At 51.5% G+C, this 17,142-nt stretch overlaps 1 protein-coding gene across 1 annotated transcript in view; it reads right to left on the bottom strand.

Moving 5' to 3' along the window:
* Positions 1-17,142, bottom strand: part of LOC120762460 (protein CEPU-1) — a 342,700-nt gene that overhangs the window by 129,230 nt on the left and 196,328 nt on the right. The window lies entirely within an intron of this gene.

Raw genomic sequence — 17,142 nt, 5'->3', positions numbered from 1 at the left:
TTTTGTGGGTTTTTTTTTTGGTTGTTGTTTTTGAGTTCGCTGCTGGCAACTTGAGCTGGATTCAAACTGGTGACCTAGATGTGAAAGGATCCATAGCCCGTTACTAATCCCTGGAGTCTCCGAATCCCCTGTAAACTACTGCTTAATTCACTAACTGTGCTATTTAATCTCTAAAACATTATGAGCTGTGCCGGGCAGAGGAAACACTCCATCAAATAAAGCTTTAGTATTATTGTGCACGCTGACTGGCCATACGAGAAGGGGATTGCTCTGCAAGTCTCTCTACTTTTTCCTTGTCTGAAGGTTCTCTGCTCCTTGAATTTAGCGCTGGTGGGACGTGCTGCCTCGAGTCCTGTGTTTCCCCAGAGGAAACCGCAGCTTTCCCCAGCCCTTGGCAGAAGGGCTTTAATTCCTGCAGTGAACTCTGCTGTCAGAACTGGCAGGGGAAGGGGGAACGCTGCATTCAGCGGATCCTTTGGGGCCACGAATTACATGGGAGGGGTCTCTGAAACCTCACTGTGTAAGGAGAGGCCGTCAGAGGCAAGGGGAAAATCCTGTGTCCAGGGTTGTGTCGTTGCACCGGGGTGTACAAGCCAGAGAAGAATAAAACACATCAATCCTGCTGATTGCTGCGGCATCCAGGCACCCCGGCAGGATGGGGACCCTGCTGGGATACCTGCAGGACCATCACACAAGAGCTTGCTCTTTGTGGGGCCGCTGCTTTGAATGGGCAGGGACCAACTCCTGTGTCAGCAAAACCGGAGGGATTCCAATAACCACAGCCAGTTAACCTTTTAACACGGAATTCAGCCCCGGATCGCCAGGAGCATCTGAAATTACGAGCAGAGAAAAAAAAAAACCAAAAAACCGCCTCCCTGCACTGAAAACACGCGAGGCTGGGGCAGATGTGACCTGCAAGAGCTGCTCCAGCCCTTGCCAGGGCTGAATTTGGCCCACTGTTAGGAGATCATCAGCAGCATTGTTTGAAAATCCCAAGGAATTTACATCCAATATGCTCCTGCATACTAAAGCGCGGCAGAATCCCTGGTCTCCCTCCCTCTCTTGCATACATACAATGTACATATAAATCAGCCTGTCACAGCTCGTCTCTTTTCTGACAGCTGTAATTGCTTCGGACTATAAAAATATCTATAGACAATAAACACAACGCGGGAAAACAGCAAAGAGAAAACCAAATCAAGGTTCCTTTAAATAATTCAGTTGCTCCAGCAGCAGTGGAGCCAGCAACTGAGTCCAGCTGTGAAGGTTGAGCAGCGAGAGAAAGAGAGCTTTGTAGCCTCCTCTGGGGATGAGAGAGTCTTTTTTCCTTCATTGCGTTTTGACCACAGCAGCAGCAGAGTTTGCTGCACACGGGCTGAGCACCAAACAGCCTCTCGCTTTCAACTTCTTCCCTTTCTTCCTACTTAGGTGAAAGTGATTTTTGTTTTTTGGTGGTTTTTTTTTTTTTTTTTCTTTTTTTCCCCCCCTCATTGCCAGCAACAGGCGGGAGAGAAGCGGGACGAGCCAAGCCCGGCACACTGGAGGTGTGTCTTTGTCTCCGTACCCATCTCGCTGCTCTCCTCTCCAGCAAGGCTAAAGGCCCCCCTCTCCTGGCAGAGACCACAAACAGGGCAGCAGAAGCAGCAAGGGATGGAGCGGGTGGAAAAGGATGCAGCGCCAAGGATGGAGCCAGGGGAAGAAGGATTTTCCCCCTGGGAGACGGCAGCTGGAGGGGAGGAGGATGAAAGCCTGGATGGAGAAGGGGTTAGAAGGGACAACACCCTGTGGGTTTGCTTCCCAGAGGAGCATCTCTAGCGATAGCTGGGGAGGAGGAGGTTCAGAGGCAGAGCAGGGAGCGGAGCAATCCCAAAGATGTCCCACGGGGAAGAACGATGGCCTTTGGATTGCTGCAAGGACCCTCCCAGCAAACACTGCCCTGGCCTCGGGCTTTCCATGCAAAACCAAGCCTTAAGCAGCTAATCTGCAGATTTGAGTTGTCCCAAAGGCCGATAATCAGGTGCAAATTTGCAGTTCAAGTTCCTCTATCAAGGGAAACAACACTGCTGCATTTTTTTCCCCTGCTTCCTCCAAAGTATCCAGCACGGATCTATCTTCTATTTTATTGCAGCTGCTTGCAGGTCCCTGTCAGAGATCCTCCCATCCCACAGACCTGCCTGCAAACCTACATCCAATACAATCCTACACCTCCCCACACCAATGGAGTTCATTCCTGGAGAACAAAAAAAAAAACTACTTTCAATAAGTAGGTCATAGCAAGTCAATTCGTACAGCCAGATTTTCCTTTTAATTCCTTTCTTCCCTTTTCAGGGAGTTGATAGATGGCAATCTATAGCCCCAAAGTGGAAATTTATTTTTAATCTAAAACGGCCAAATATGATCAGAAACATAATTTATGCTCGAGACGCTCTCGCTCCTTCCAAACGAAAACACGATTTTCTAATGCCAGCCGCGCTATCGCACACCACATTATTCTCCAATAAGCTCCGAGTTGCACAAAAAAAAAAAAGTGCTTAATTTCCTTGGCGTTAGTCAGGTGAATGACACACGGCTCCGGGAGATTTTTTTCCTGAATAACTGCGGAGCCCTCCGCGCCTACAGCCATTCAGCGGAGCCACAAAGGACGCGGGCTCCAGCTCCGCTCATTTATCCCCTCGTTAACGCTGGCCCCAATTAAAGAACAATAATTGGGAGCCTTACTTGGCCGGAGCCCTTCTCGCCCCAAAGGCATTCCCGCTCCGAGCTGGAGAAATCTCCCGTTCAGGGCTGTTTCTAGGGCAGATTTTGGAATGCGAGCAGCATCCTTCATGGGCGGTCAGCCCTCAATCCCTCGCAGGCAAAGACTCCCAGCACCCTCTTCACAGCGTTTAAAAACAACGCAGGAGACCCCCATTAATCCCTGCTACAGATGCTGTTAATATTTAACTGCAGCTTAGCTAAACTTACAGCAACCGCCCGATTAAATTTAAATAAAATGTGCTTTAGGGAGCCTTCCCCTAAAGCCACGCTGCCCTGCTCTGCCTGCACTTTGCACCAAGCGCCTCGCAGTAAAAAAAAAGGAAAAAAAAAAAAAAAAGGAACATTTTGTTTGCCCTTTAAAAAACTGCTGGGTTCGGGTTCGTCGCTTGCTCTCATCGTGCTCAGGGACTTTGGAATTTTCAAGCACGAATTAACTCCTTCCAGGGCACCCCCGGCCGAGCTGCAAAGCCTCAGCCAAGGGGCTGGGAGGAGCAGGTGCCCGGAAAAAGCTGCAAATCTGCCCCAAAATTATGCTGTAAACGCACATAGCCCAGAGAAGCTGTGGCTGCTCCAGTCCTGGAAGTGTCCAAGGCAGGCTGGATGGGGCATGGAGAAGGTGTCCCTGCCCATGGCACTGGGTGAGATTTAAGGTCCCTTCCAACCCAACCCATCCCGGGATTCTTTGTACATTCCAGAGGGGCCAGGCAGGGCTGCAGCTGGGGTATAAAACCAGGAGGCCTCACTTTTCCCTTTGGATCCGTTTTTCTCCCACAGCCCTCGGTGTCTGGGCCTTTTCCAGCAGCCCAGCCAGGCACACACATTTATGAAGTGACACCGCTACAGCTCCAGACTCTATCATATTTAATATCTATGCAGAGGGTTGAAAAACTGATCAAACTGCTACCAAGCCATGCTGGCACAGTGAGAATTATGAACTGGGATTGATCCTTGGTACAAATCAATATTGATTTGACATCAATTTGTTTCTCAGGGCTTCCTTGTGAGATTATGGTGCTTTGTGAACACCCCAAAAGACTTCTTTGATGTATACTCTACATCCCAAGCAGTGTGGGGAGGTTTTTTTGGCTCAGGTGCCGGAGACAGTGATGACATGGCACAAAGCCATGCCATTATCCATCTAATGGCATTTGATAAGTGCGTGACATTAACCCCGAGCTCTACGACTCAATCCCTGCAGTCCGTGAAAAGGGGAAAAAGCTGAATTAGCTGAAAAGCAAAGCCAGACACTCCTCAGGTCTCACTGTGGATATTTGGGAGCTCCAGCACGGCTCCTTTAAATGTGGAAGCACAAGGTTCTACCCACAGTCTGGGGGCTCTGCTGTGGAAAAGCAGCTCCAAGAGCTGCTGTGCCTTCTCCTGGGATGGTCTCAAGGCAAACACACTGAGCCAAGCCTTCCCCAGCCCATCTGGATACCACACACATCCTCAACCACAGGGAGCAGCAAAAAGCCTGGCTGGTTCACCCCAAACCCTTCCTGAACAGAAAACTGCCCAGTCCCCACAACACCAGGGGAAGCAGACAGCAGGGAAGGAGCACAGACGCAAGTTTAGACAACCACAGGCAGCAAAACACCAACACTGAGAGCAGAGCCCCTCAAGTCCCTCTTTTAAAAGCACTGAGTGCGCTCAGCTGTGCTGGGTGAAAGCCCAGCCCACTGTCAGGTGTTCTGATTCCTCGGGATCAGCCTCTCCTGGAGCCACTGATCCCCTATTGCCTGCACCTGCCTCCAGACTGGGATCAGTCACCTCCAAGCCAAGCTCTCCTTTCTGAGTCCCCAGCAGACGCTTCCAAAAATGGGCTTTTTTCCCATTTTCACCTCAATCCAGCACCTTTGCAACACCCATCTTTTGCCAGCCTGCCTCCCTGAAGTTGCCAAACTGCTCGAGTACATTCCTTGGGAAAAAAAAAAAAAAAGGTCCAGGCTCGCTGCTGCCCGCCTGTATCAATTTGAGTTTTGCCACTGGTCCTCTGACCCTCACGGCTCTCTGCATCCAAGAATAATATTAATAATAGTCATGCCATTAAGCAAGATGCTTGGTTTGAATCTGAAGATTTTGAGAAATGATCTCATAAATTTAATTCCCGGGGTACCATCTTTGAGCGTTAACAGGCACAGTCGCCTCTGAATTCTGGGAAATGAGCATAATTACATGGAGATCGACAAGGCACAAATGCCAAGAATTCTGTTAACCTTTAATACTGCAAAAAAACTCTCCCCTTGTAATTATCTCTTTCCTTTGTCTTAAATGTTACTGATGAATATTTAGTGGGATAAGCAAATAAAAGGAGGCTGAGGGGTGCAAGGAGGTGCAGTTCCCTTGGGATAAGTCTGAAAACCTCACGGAATCATTGTGGGTCAGGGTGCTCCATGGGACAATGAGATCCCTGTGGTGACATACAGCCATGACAGAGCTGGCAGAGGGGAATCTGAGTTACACCAAAATCCAGATTAATTCCCAGCACTGCTGCAAAGGCACCTCCACCCAGCTCCACGAAGAGTGATCCCAAAGCCCCCAGCGGGATGCGTTCAGGTGCCCTTTCTCCAAACAGAACTTTGCACGGGAATAAAACTTCCCGGGTAAAAAACACATCACCTTTCAAACACATCCTCCCCAGGGCTGCAAATGGCACTGCCCTCTTGCTGCACATGGAGCCTGATGGAAAGAAGATTTTCTCCCAGTGTGAACTGCATTAATATCTGTCAGAGCTCTGGCATTTCCGCCTGTAATGATGAAAAATATGTGCCGAGAATGCGGGGTGCTCTCAGCATCGCCTCCCGCCCCATGAAGTGAAATTAGAAGCAGCTGCTCCTGCTCCTGTGTCCTCTTTACAGCCCTACAATGATATCTGGGGACGCTGATTATTTGGGAGATGGCATGGGGATAAGGGAGCCCCGTGACCTATCCGTATTCCAGCGCTGCCCGCTGCAGACAGGGCTCAGCTCTGCCCTCCCCGGAGCTGGAGAATGGTGGAAAGGTCACTCTCCTCTCTTAATGTCGTGTCAGAGCCACCGCTGAGGGAACGAGGGGAAGGAAAAGGCACATCTCCCCCACCGGATGGAGAAAACCCAGCTCTGTCCTGGGAGGAGCGTGCCAGCAGGAGGAGGTTGGGCTCTAACCACCTGCAACGCCAAATGCTTTCAGAGCGCTGTCCAGGAGCTCTGGAAGAGGTGGAAGGAGCTTCCTCCTGGATTTGAAGATGCTGCTCCCGACCACTTCCCAGGCAGCAGCTGGACCTGCTGATTCGGATGGACAAGGAGGCAGAGAATCCTGTGCCAAGGAGAGAGGGATTGCAGCACACCCCTGTGCTCGTCCCAAAATACTGAATGTGTCAGTGGGACAGAGGATGTCCCACCCATGAGCGTGCCAGCCACAGATCCCAATTTAACCAGTCCCAAATTAACCAATGCTTTCTGGGCCACTGAGGGAGCTGATCCACCCAGAAGCCCCAGAGTGCCACCAGAGAGGCTGAGTGTCACAGGAGAAGCTGGAACAGTCACAGAGAAAACTTCCCTTCCAGCCTCAAGGCCAGACCTTTACACATTCCCTCCTCCCTCATTCCAGGAGGAACGAAGCCAAAGCGGTATTTATTCACAGAAGGCTGGGGAGAAGAAATTAAAGGAGCGAGGTGAGTTCATTAAGTCCAACACCTCTGTGTCCCGGGAGGGCTCTGCAGCTGTAGAGGGGAGGAACACTGTCCCAGCCCAGGGCAGGGCTGTGAGCAGCAGCGAGGGCTGCAAACCTCCCCGAGAGAGGGGACACCGCAACCACCCCGGACCTGGGGTCTCAGCAGCTCCAGCCAGCCCCTCCAGCTACTCCTGACCTCAGAACCCGGCAGATGTTTGCTCTCTCCCTTTCCCTTCCTCCTTCCCCTTTCCCTGCCTTCCACTGGAGCAAGGTTTCTGGTCTCCAAGCTGCTTTTATGCCCCTTTAAAAGGTTATAAAAGCTGTCTTTATATTCCAATAAAGGGTTATAAAAACAACCTTTTTCGCAGTTCAATAAACGTGGTTAACTATTCCTCCCATTAATACCTTTTTTTTTTTTTTTTTTTTTTTGCCTCAGTGCCATGTGCTCGTGTGGGCTGCTCCAGGACATGGAGGATGGAATTTTGGGCATCATATCCCGAGGCAGGAGACAGCAGAGCATCCATGGGGAGAAGGACCAAGGGGCTGTGCTGGGGGCACCAGGCAGGTCTGATACCGAGCAAAGATTGGCACCATAATCTGAGCTGCTGCCCAAAAAGGAGAGAGATGAGGATTCAGCCTCACTGGAGACTGTGCTGGTGCATTTACTCCATAGAAAATACCTCCTGGAAGCAGGTGTGAGCAGGGAAAGGCTGTGCTGTGGCATGAGAAAAATTCAAGGGATGAACTATAAATCAGGGGGTAAAGAGTTCCCCAGCAGGGTTTTGCCTCTCCTGGTAAAGGCCTGTGGATGTAAGGGATGATGAAGCGCAGCCACCACGGTGCCCATCCCCGCACGAACCAGCAGCTGCAGCACCCAGGGCTGTGCCACCTCTCTCCTGGGTGACAAGGGACAGGCCACTTCACCCCGCGCTGCCAACCCTCTGCTCTTGGCAACCTCATTTAGACCTTACAGGCCACGGGTCAGGAATTGTCCTGTCCGGAGCAATGGTGTCACACGAAGCCTGACAGGTCCCTGCTCCCCGTGCAGCCACCAGGCACGGCTCTAATTATTATTTACCGTTTGTGCAGCCATCCCATGCCTTGCAATCCGTCTTTCTCAAAAGCGTCCTTTTCCTTGGAAAAGGATCTAAACCTGTCCTGCTGCTCGTCCAACAGCCTCTCCAGGCATTAAAACAAGGAGGTTTATTATTTTTGGTGACAGCCTGCTCTGCAAGGTGAACACAACTCGTATGAATCAAACCGACTTGGATTTCATACATCATCCCCCAGCAGCGCCAATGTGAAGGGCAGGAGGGGTTTGGCTCCCGAATGCAGAGCGGAGCAGGGAGTTTATTGGAGCTGATCTATTGGTGATGGGGAGCCTGTGGGGTGCTGGGATCGTGGCTGCTGGAGGGAGAAGAGTGGAGGAGATGTGAGTCCGTAAATAAGGCAAGGTGGAGAGAGCAGCTACCAGGAGCTGGAGCTGAAGCCCAGCACCAATGCAGTGAGAACCTTTCCAAGCGTCTTCCTGTTGGAGTCCAGGGCATTCCTTTGGTTGCCCTGGAGGGTCAGGGACCTGGGCAGGGGGGTCTGGGACCCCAGCCCAGAGCCCAGGGCTCAGAGAGACACTGGATTTGATTTCAGTCCATGGGAGAGGCTTCTTGAACTGCAGGAAGCATTGCAGGCCACAAGAGTGTGAAAAATAATTGTATAATATATCAGGGGTGAAAAAACAGTGGGTTTGGGATTTTTGGCATTGAAGTGAATGGGGCAAGATGGAGAATTTAGGGCATTGTCTCTTTCTTCTTCCTTCTTGTTCCCTCATCTTCCCACTCTCTGACCTCGTTTCTCCCCTTCCTGCCCCTGCACAGGAGCTGTGGGATGGGGACCAAACTCTGCCCAGGGCAGGAGCAGGAGAGATGATCTTATTGCAGAATCCCAGAATGGTTTGGGTTGGAAGGCACCTCCCACCATGAGCACCTTCCACTATCCCAGGCTGCTCCACGCCCCATCCAACCTGGCCTTGGACACTTCCAGGAAAGGGGCAGCCACAGCTTCTCTGGGAAACCTGTGCAAAGGCCTCACCACACCCACAGTTAGGAATTTCTTCCCAATATCCAATCTAACCCTGCCCTTGGCCGAGGGGCTCCTTGCCCCCACCACGCACCCTGTCCCAGCTCACTCCATCCCACCCAGGCTGAGCCCTCCCTGCCACCTCCAGCTAATTAACCCAGCTAATTGCCTTGGCCAGGTTCTTTTTTAAGGCGGCGGGAGAATGATGAGAGTGAAGGGAGAGGGTGAGCATCCAGGGCTCCCTGGGGAGTCCAGAAGCATTCACAGTCCCTGGCACAAGAAAATCCATACTCATCTTGGCTCTGGGAGGCAGGGCTGCCCTCCCACACTCCTATTAGCAATTCCCAATCATCGTTTATTAGGCCTGCATTGATTTGCTGCTCATTTCGGTGGGAACGAAGAACTAAGAGCCTCAGCCTGGCCTCAGCCAAGGAATCCAGGCACGGAGCTGAGAGAGCTGGGGGAGATCTTGGGGGATGCTGACCCGGGTTCAGCTGTGCCATTACACGGCAGAAGCGGGGCTGTCCTTTCAAAACAGCCTTTCACACCCCACAAAGCTGGGAAGCACACAAGGAAGAGGGATCATGGGTGAGCCTCCTCCTGGTCTGTATTTAGGGTGCTCCTCTCATACTGGGGAGGGGAACATTGCCTAGTAGGGGTTCCTGGGAGGATTCACCTGGATCCCATGCTCCAAGCCCAACCCTGCAGAGCAGCTCGGGCCAGTTATCACCCCCTGGGAGAAACAATCTCCTAACACTACTCCAGTTTCCAAGCCAACATTTCCACGTAGCTTGTGAAACACAAATTCTGTTAGGAATCACCGGAATATTTTGTTCTAATAATGCCATAACACCAGCGTACCCATTAGCACATAACACGGAAAGGAGTATTTGAATATCAAAACAAAGCGAATTTACAGTCATTTTTTTTTCCCCTCCTGGCAAAGGCATCACTGCTAGTTATCAGTTTCCAACTGTTTGCACCACAGCTTTTCCATGCGTGTCCCTGCTGTCATCAAACCTGCTGCTCCCTGCACCCCGTGTCCTGAGATAACCTGAGATGTGCAGCCACGGCGACAGAACGGCCTCACAGCCCCCAGCGGGGAGAAGGGCTGGGAATGACAGGGTGGCAGAGGAGATGGTGGGAGATGTAAATCTCCGGCTGTGTGAGCCGCAGATACATCCCTCTGCACCCAGCAGCTCCACCTCATCCTCACAGCACATCACAACAGCACCCACCTCACCCCATTATTGCTTTAACCTCACCCCATCCCACCACAGCATCCATCTGATCTCATCACAGCACCCACCTCAGCCCATCACAGCACCCACCTCATCCCATTATTGCTCTCACCTCACTCCATCCCATCACAGCATCCATGTGATCCCATCATAGCACCCACCCCATCCCATCACAGCACCCACCTCAGCCCATCACAGCACCCAACTCATCTCATTGTTGCTCTCACCTCATCCCATCACAGCACACACTTTACCCTGTCACAGCACCCGTCTGATCCCATCACAGCACCCATCTCATCCCATTATTGCTCTCACCTCATCCCATCATGCACCCACCTCACCCAGTCACGGCATCCACCTCATCTCACCCTAGCACCCATCTCATCCCATTATTGTCACCTTATCCCATTACAGCACCCACCTCATCCCACCACGGCACCCATCTCATCCCATTATTGCTCTCACCTCATCCCATCACAGCCTCCACCTCTTCCCATCACAAAACCAACCCCATCCCACCACATCCCAGCAGGCTGAGGTGTGGGGATGCGCTAAAAGCCCTGGGTTTGTTGCATTTAGAGTTAATTATATGTATTTTTTTTTAAATGCCCCTGCATTTAGAAAGCCAGAGCCACTCTCTAAAACACCCCAGGAAAGACGAAGCCGGGAGAGCGGATTCAGAGGAGAGCAGCTCACAATGCCTGCGGAGAGGCGGATGAAAGCCGGGGGCCGCATCCTTGGATGTGCCTCACTTCAGATGGAGCGGGAGGAAATTCAGACACACTTAAAATTCTGCCCCAGATCTGCCAGCACAGAAACTTTCCCTCTGCTTTGAACCAGGCAAGTGAATTCTCTCCCCGGGAAGCGGCCGCCTCGGGGCAGCGTGCGGGAGGCGCTGGAAGAGGATATCGGATAGGGGCAGGGTCCAGCGCTGCCCGCGGGGGAGTGGCTGAGGTGATGCTGCGGGAGTCACTGTCACCCGCCCGGGCGATGCTGGGGCTGTGGTACCCAGGATCCTGAGCAAACCAGGTGTGACCTTTGCCACCAGGAAACGAGGGTTTGCTTCTACGCATGTGTTCTGATGCCGGTCACAAGCAAGTAAGGAGCGAATTGGGTCTGATCCAGAGGGTCTGAGAGCAGCAGCTCTTCAGCATTGAGTCAGACCTTGCTTTACTTAAGGATCCACTGCTCATTTTCCCCCCCTTCTTGCTTTTTTTCTCCCTGTCTAACTCCAGGCAGTCAGGGAACAAGACAGGCAGATGAGATCTGGAACCCCATGAGACCAGAAGTCCTGTAAGGAACGCGCTGCTGGATTCCCCTTTCCCTGCCCCTCGGTGGATGCGGGTGTCACACAGCAGACAGAGGTGCAGGAATTTCATCCCACGCTGAAACGGGGCTGCCACAGCCCCGGCTGGCACCCGCTGCGCCTTTCGCCTGGCATCAGCGCACGGCTCACAAACAGAGCGGGCCAAATTCCTCCCTGGGGTAGCTTAATTAAAGTCAGTGATGGTACACCAGGGATGAACCTGGCCCACTGGCCTGAGCTGGAGCCCACAAGTCCAGCTGGCAACTCAGAGGTAACAGGAAGAATCCCTGGCACTGGGAGCAGTGCTGGGAGCTGTGGTGGGCATTTGCGAGTGGGAGACAGGCTCAATAAACCCAGGGCTAAGTAAACCAGATCTGTAATAAATAACAACCAGTGTTCCACCTCTCCCAAATGCTGTGGAGGTCCGCCCAAATTGTCCTCCCAAGCCCCATGAGCGGTGGGGACATTTCATTAGCCCTGTTACACTGACAGGGAAACAGGCACTGGGAGCCTAATAATAATAAAAATCCATTTATGTCACAGTGCTCGTTGTCCGTGTGTCCCAGTTAGCAGCTCCAAAAGGCAGGGAAATGGCTGGGCTGGTTTTACTGGAGTCAGGGGGATGGAAACGTGCAAGGAGGGGTGGTAATTAGCTTCGGGTGACTCATCAAGATGAAGTTTGCACAGTGGTGCCACCAGGCCACATCCAGGCTGGGCTGAGGGGCTCGAAGATGCGAGCAGGATGGATCAGGGAAAATGCTGTTCCACAGCCGCTAACTGAAGGGGAATCAGAGAATTCAGATAATCCCAGAATCACTGAGGTTGGAAAAGCCCTCCAAGATCGAGTCCAACCTGTGACCAATCCCCACCTTGTCACCCAGCCCAGAGCACTGAGTGCCACATCCAGGTGTTCCTTGGACACCTCAGGGGATGGGGACTCCAACACCTCCCTGAGCAGCTCCTTCCAATGCTCAATGACCTTCTCCATGAAGAAATTCCAGCTGATGTCCAACCTGATTCTCTCTGGCACAGCCTGAGGCCACGTCCTCTTGTCCTGTCCCTTGTTCCCTGGGAGAAGAGGCTGACCCTCACCAGGCTGCACCTCCTGCAGATGAGATCTATCTAACTCCCCCTATCAGGGAGTTGTGGAGAGTGAGAAGCCCGACCTGTCTGCACCTGACAGAGGGATCTGCAGCAGCTCAGATCCCTCTGCTCATCCAAACCCGCGCCAACAGACCCCACAGAGGTCCCACCAGAACTTCATTGTGGCTTTATGCCGAGTTTGAGGGGTGAGATTGCCCAGCAATTGAGGTGTGCTTACACCACAACTCCGCTTCCCACACCTGCAATTTTCACTCTACTCCTACAACTCCAAGGCTCCATGGCTTCAAATTAATTAAAGTGTAAGTGCAAAATCAGTGGTGCCACTGAATGTTAAAAATACCTTTCCATAGTGACCGGGAAGCCAAAGCCACAATTTTGGAGATGGAGGTAATGTTAAAAGCTGAAATGCAGTGAAATTCCAGTTATAGGGACAAGTGGGAGGTGGTGAGGTTATCCAAAAGCTTTACCACGGTGTAATTACACCGTATTCGTCAGGTAATTACAGCCCTGCTATTATATGCTACAACTCTCCGTTCCATGCCTAATCCCATGAGGTACATTCAGAGGGATAAAAGGCAGCAGCAACAGACACCTGACTGCTGCAAGAAGGAATGATGGACGTGGACTGACAGGCACAGCAAAAGGAGAGGAGGAAGGAAAGGAAATGCTCCAGGTATCCAGAGCAATCGCTCACACCCAGAGCAGCCCCATGCGCATTCCCAGCCTCTGGTGCTCCAGGGATTCACACCACGCAACGGGGGAAGAGCCAGGCTCGGCTGCTTGGGATCTATTGAGGAGGTAAAAGCATCCATCAAAAGCCAATCTGCTTTTGGAAGGCAGAGAAAGAGGTTACTCCGGATTAATTTTTCACTTCCAAAGCTTTATGGGGAGTTCTGAAAGTGTCAGGTCGCGACGCTTCAATATTTTCTGAGCGAGAAGCTCGAGCGCTGGTTCCAAACTCCTCTGTTTGGATTGTCAGGTAATTTGTACCCAAACATTTCAATTAAAAATTTCTGTTGGCTCATCTGTTTGGGTTTTTTTCTCTGGGGAGAGAGATGAAGGACTTGGAGGTTTTGCTTATTTCCCAATTTCTGTCATTTTGATGCTTCATAAGCTACTTCAGGGTTGAACAGGGAGGGGGAAACCTAAGAGCCTTTTGCAGGGAGAGCACCCAGCCCTGGCTGTGGGGTGGGTCCATCCCTACAGCCCTTCCTCTACCCTGTGGCACATCTGAGTGTCCCAGGGTCCCCAGGGTATTTTTTTCTGGCAGCAGGGCTTTGGTGGAATCCCATCCCTGGAAGAATTTAAAAGCTGTGTAAAGCTGGTTAAGTGGTGGGTGTGGCAGCTCTGGGGAAATGAGTGGACTCAGCGATCTTACAGGGTTTTTCCAACCTAAATTATTCCATTCCATTCCATTCCATTCCATTCCATTCCATTCCATTCCATTCCATTCCATTCCATTCCATTCCATTCCATTCCTTCTATTCCAATTCTATTTAATTCCATCTCCTCTCCTCTCCTCTCCTCTCCTCTCCTCTCCTCTCCTCTCCTCTCCTCTCCTCTCCTCTCCTCTCCTCTCCTCTCCTCTCCTCTCCTCTCCTCTCCTCTCCTCTTTTTCCATCCCATCCCATCCCATTCCATGATTTCCAGGGCTTGCCTCCCCCCAGACCATCACAGGGCTCCTGTTCCACTAGGCTGGGTAAACATTCAATGGAATAAATCCCACCCTGCTCCACGGGGTCCCATTTGGAGCTCCAGAGCTCCATGACCTTATTTAACACTACTCCACTCCCAAGGCAGCCCAGCCCAGCCCTGATGTTCCTCACAGGTCTCCTGCTGCTCCCTCCTTCCACCTGCCCCTGTTTCCCTGGTGCTATTTGCACTCCTATTTCCACAGCAGGTGGGCACAGGAGGGGAGGTACAGAACCGAATCCATGGCGGAATTCAGCAAGACCCCAACCCTTCCTGTTGCACAGCATGGAAAATGAAGAGAATTCCCCTTCGGTGCTCCCAAAACATTTATGCACAGCAGACGTGGGCAGGAAAATACAATCAGATGGGACACAAACTGTGTTTCTGCTGGGGTTTTTTTTGTTGTTGTTGTTTGGGTTTGGTTTTTTTCTTCTTTTTCTTTGTTTTGACTCGAGCTGGACCAAATTCTTTATCATCTGCTCCTGCAGAAGCGGCGCAGGATTTGTGGAGCCACGATGACGGAGAAGGAGCGAATCCCCGCGGGACGCCAGAATGCATCCCAAGGGAGCAACTCACGGAGCTGCATCCACGTGGACTGGCTCTAATCCCTCTGGGTGCAGTTTCATCCACTGAAATCCATCCTTTGCAAGGTACCAGCACAGCTGCCATGGGAAATAAGGACCGAGCCACTGTCGGAATGATCTTACAGGAATGATCCCCATCTCCATTAGGGGCTCAGCTAAGCCATGAAGCCTGAAAGTTGATTATACCTTTCGTTAGGAATGGCTGAATGATGTTTTAAAGCTGGAAAATGAACTTGCAGCTAAGAGGAAACACTTCCTTGGCGAGGCCATAGAGGAGGCTCCCCGCGGAATAGATGCAGCTGTGAGAGTCAAAATTAAATTGATATTAGAAAATTTCCTGAGGGGGGAAAAAGTCATCTGGTGCCTGCAGGAATGGCAGCGTGCAGAGAGCTGACTAGGAAATGGAAAGCTGCTGAAACTCATATATGTGTATGTACATATATATATATATATGTTTAAATAAAAGAGAAAATATCCGTTAACTTCTCTGTCTCAGCAGATATTTATTAAAAGTAAAATTTTCATGGAATAGATTCTTTTTCACTCCCTACGTTCACCTAATGCAAGGGCTTTCCATTTAGCTCCCAGCTCCTGAAAGAGTCATCTGTGTCCTGTAGATGGGACACAGCATGAAAAGTTGATTTCCAGAGGGTTTTGGGGTTTTGTGCTTCCCACTGCCCCCCAGCAGGTCTCCCTGGCCAGCAGGAACAACTCCTGGCTCAGCCATCAGACAACCAAACCACTGAGCCCCTTCCAGGCAATCACCCAGATTTAGATTTGCCCAGTGGAAAATCAATTTCTCTGGACAGAAAAATAAAAGTATCCCAGGAATTTTGCAATGAAGGCACTTTCTGTGCAGAAGTGTACATTGATGGAAGACCAACGGGCTCTGACCAGTCTGGTCTAGTTGAAGATGTCTCTGATCACTGCAGGAGGTTGGATTAAGTGAACTTTAACCATTCCAGGACTCACAGCCAGAATTCCAAAGGTGGCTTTCTCCATTCCTCCTCGCCATGCCCTGATGTGCATCTGGGAATGGGCGAACGGAGCAAAGCAAACAGATGCAGATGCAAAAGCAGAGGTGGAGACAGGAAAATCCCTCCTGCATCAGCCCTTGTCTCCCTCCATGCACTCAGAGGCATCAGGAGCCTGCACATTTCCATTTGCACTCGCAGGGAGAGCAGGGACGGCTCCAGCCACATCCACAGCGGGAACCTTCGGATCAGATTAACAAAAAGCCGCTGATGGCGACAGTTTCTCTGCTGCTCCCGTCGCCTGCTCACAATTTACAGAAAGGGACACACATTCCTTTGGCATTTCCCCAAGGAAAGGTGGGGAGAGCAGCCTGGGGGCAGCTGGAAGGACGCTGCCAGCACCCACTGCTCCCACCCTGAGGCATCGCTCCCGGACACTGCTCAGCCCAGCCCAGGGACACATCCACAGCCTCGGCTCTGTCTCAAACATCATCTCCCCCTCACTTCCTTAAATAAAATCTTCCAGCACAGCCAGATCCCTCCAGGAATGAGTGGAAGCTCCCTGCAGCACGGGTCCACTGTCCGTCACCACAACCCAGCACAGCACAGCACTGGACTCCCTCAAAATTCCTGTTGGGAGCACCTCCACACCTCCACTGCTCCAAATTCCCAACCTTCATTTTGACCTCTAAAATAAAAGCAGTCATAATAAAGATGAGCTGGGTTTATGAGCTGGTAGATTCCAGACATATTTCCACACTTTTTTGTGCAACCCCAGCATCTCAAAGCTGCTGCTCACACAAAGCCTGGATTCCTCTGCAATTGCACGGTGCCAGTAACATTAAAAACAAAAAACATCAACTTTGATGAGACCACTGAGACCTGCAATAAAAACAGGAGGGCTGGTTGCACCACACACATCTGCTGCCAGCATCCTCCTCCACACCTGACTCCTACTCTCCAGGCTGGAATCCAAGGGGGTCACAACACCCTCGGGGAGCCCCTCACCACCCACCCATCTGCAAGTGAACGGAACCATTGCCAAACCCAAACTCAGAGGATGGAAACTCCAAGCACGCGCTCCCAAAGGCAGCTCGTGAGAATCCGCAAGGCAGCGGGGATGGAACGAGGTCAGAAAGGGAAAAATCAGCGGCAAAGAGGAGCCAGGACCTCGAGTCCAGGCTCTGAGAGGGAAGATAATAAAAAGGCATCATCCCTTTGCAGCCAGTGAATTGTTGCTTAAGCCCGAGGATCACAGACAGCCCTCTCGTCTGAATGGAGCAGTCAAGTGAAGACATTTCCCAGCCATTAAGCCGAGCGATAAAGAGCCTGCAGTAAAGTCAGGCAAGTGGAATTTATCATGGCACCGTACAGATTGTAGGGCCAGGAGAGAGCTGGCTCGGGTCAACAGGCTGACCTCGTGTGTTGTCTAAAGATCCTTCCCTTCCCCACCTCCATTAACATCCCGTCTCCGCTCTGCGGCCGGCGCCGGCGCTCCCTCCCTGCGGACTCTCCCCCTTCCCTCCCGACTGGGGGGCACTTTCTTAACAGCCAAGCAGAAAAACTTCCCCTTCCTTAGCTCCAAGATGCTACTCCTTGTCCTACCACCTTTGGAGACACCAGGAATAATTCCCTTTCTTCACTTCCAGCATTGCCCAGAAGATCTTTAGAGACTGAGATGCCTTCCCACCTCCTCAGGAGGCTTCTCCTCCTTTCCTAGACTGTAATTTAGGGCTGGAATGGCACAGCCCAACCTTGTGATG

The sequence above is a fragment of the Hirundo rustica genome, chromosome 23 (genome assembly GCF_015227805.2).
Source record: "Hirundo rustica isolate bHirRus1 chromosome 23, bHirRus1.pri.v3, whole genome shotgun sequence".
Lineage (NCBI taxonomy): Eukaryota > Metazoa > Chordata > Aves > Passeriformes > Hirundinidae > Hirundo > Hirundo rustica.
Note: the sequence above shows the minus strand (reverse complement) of the source record. Positions and strands in the feature narration are given on the sequence as shown.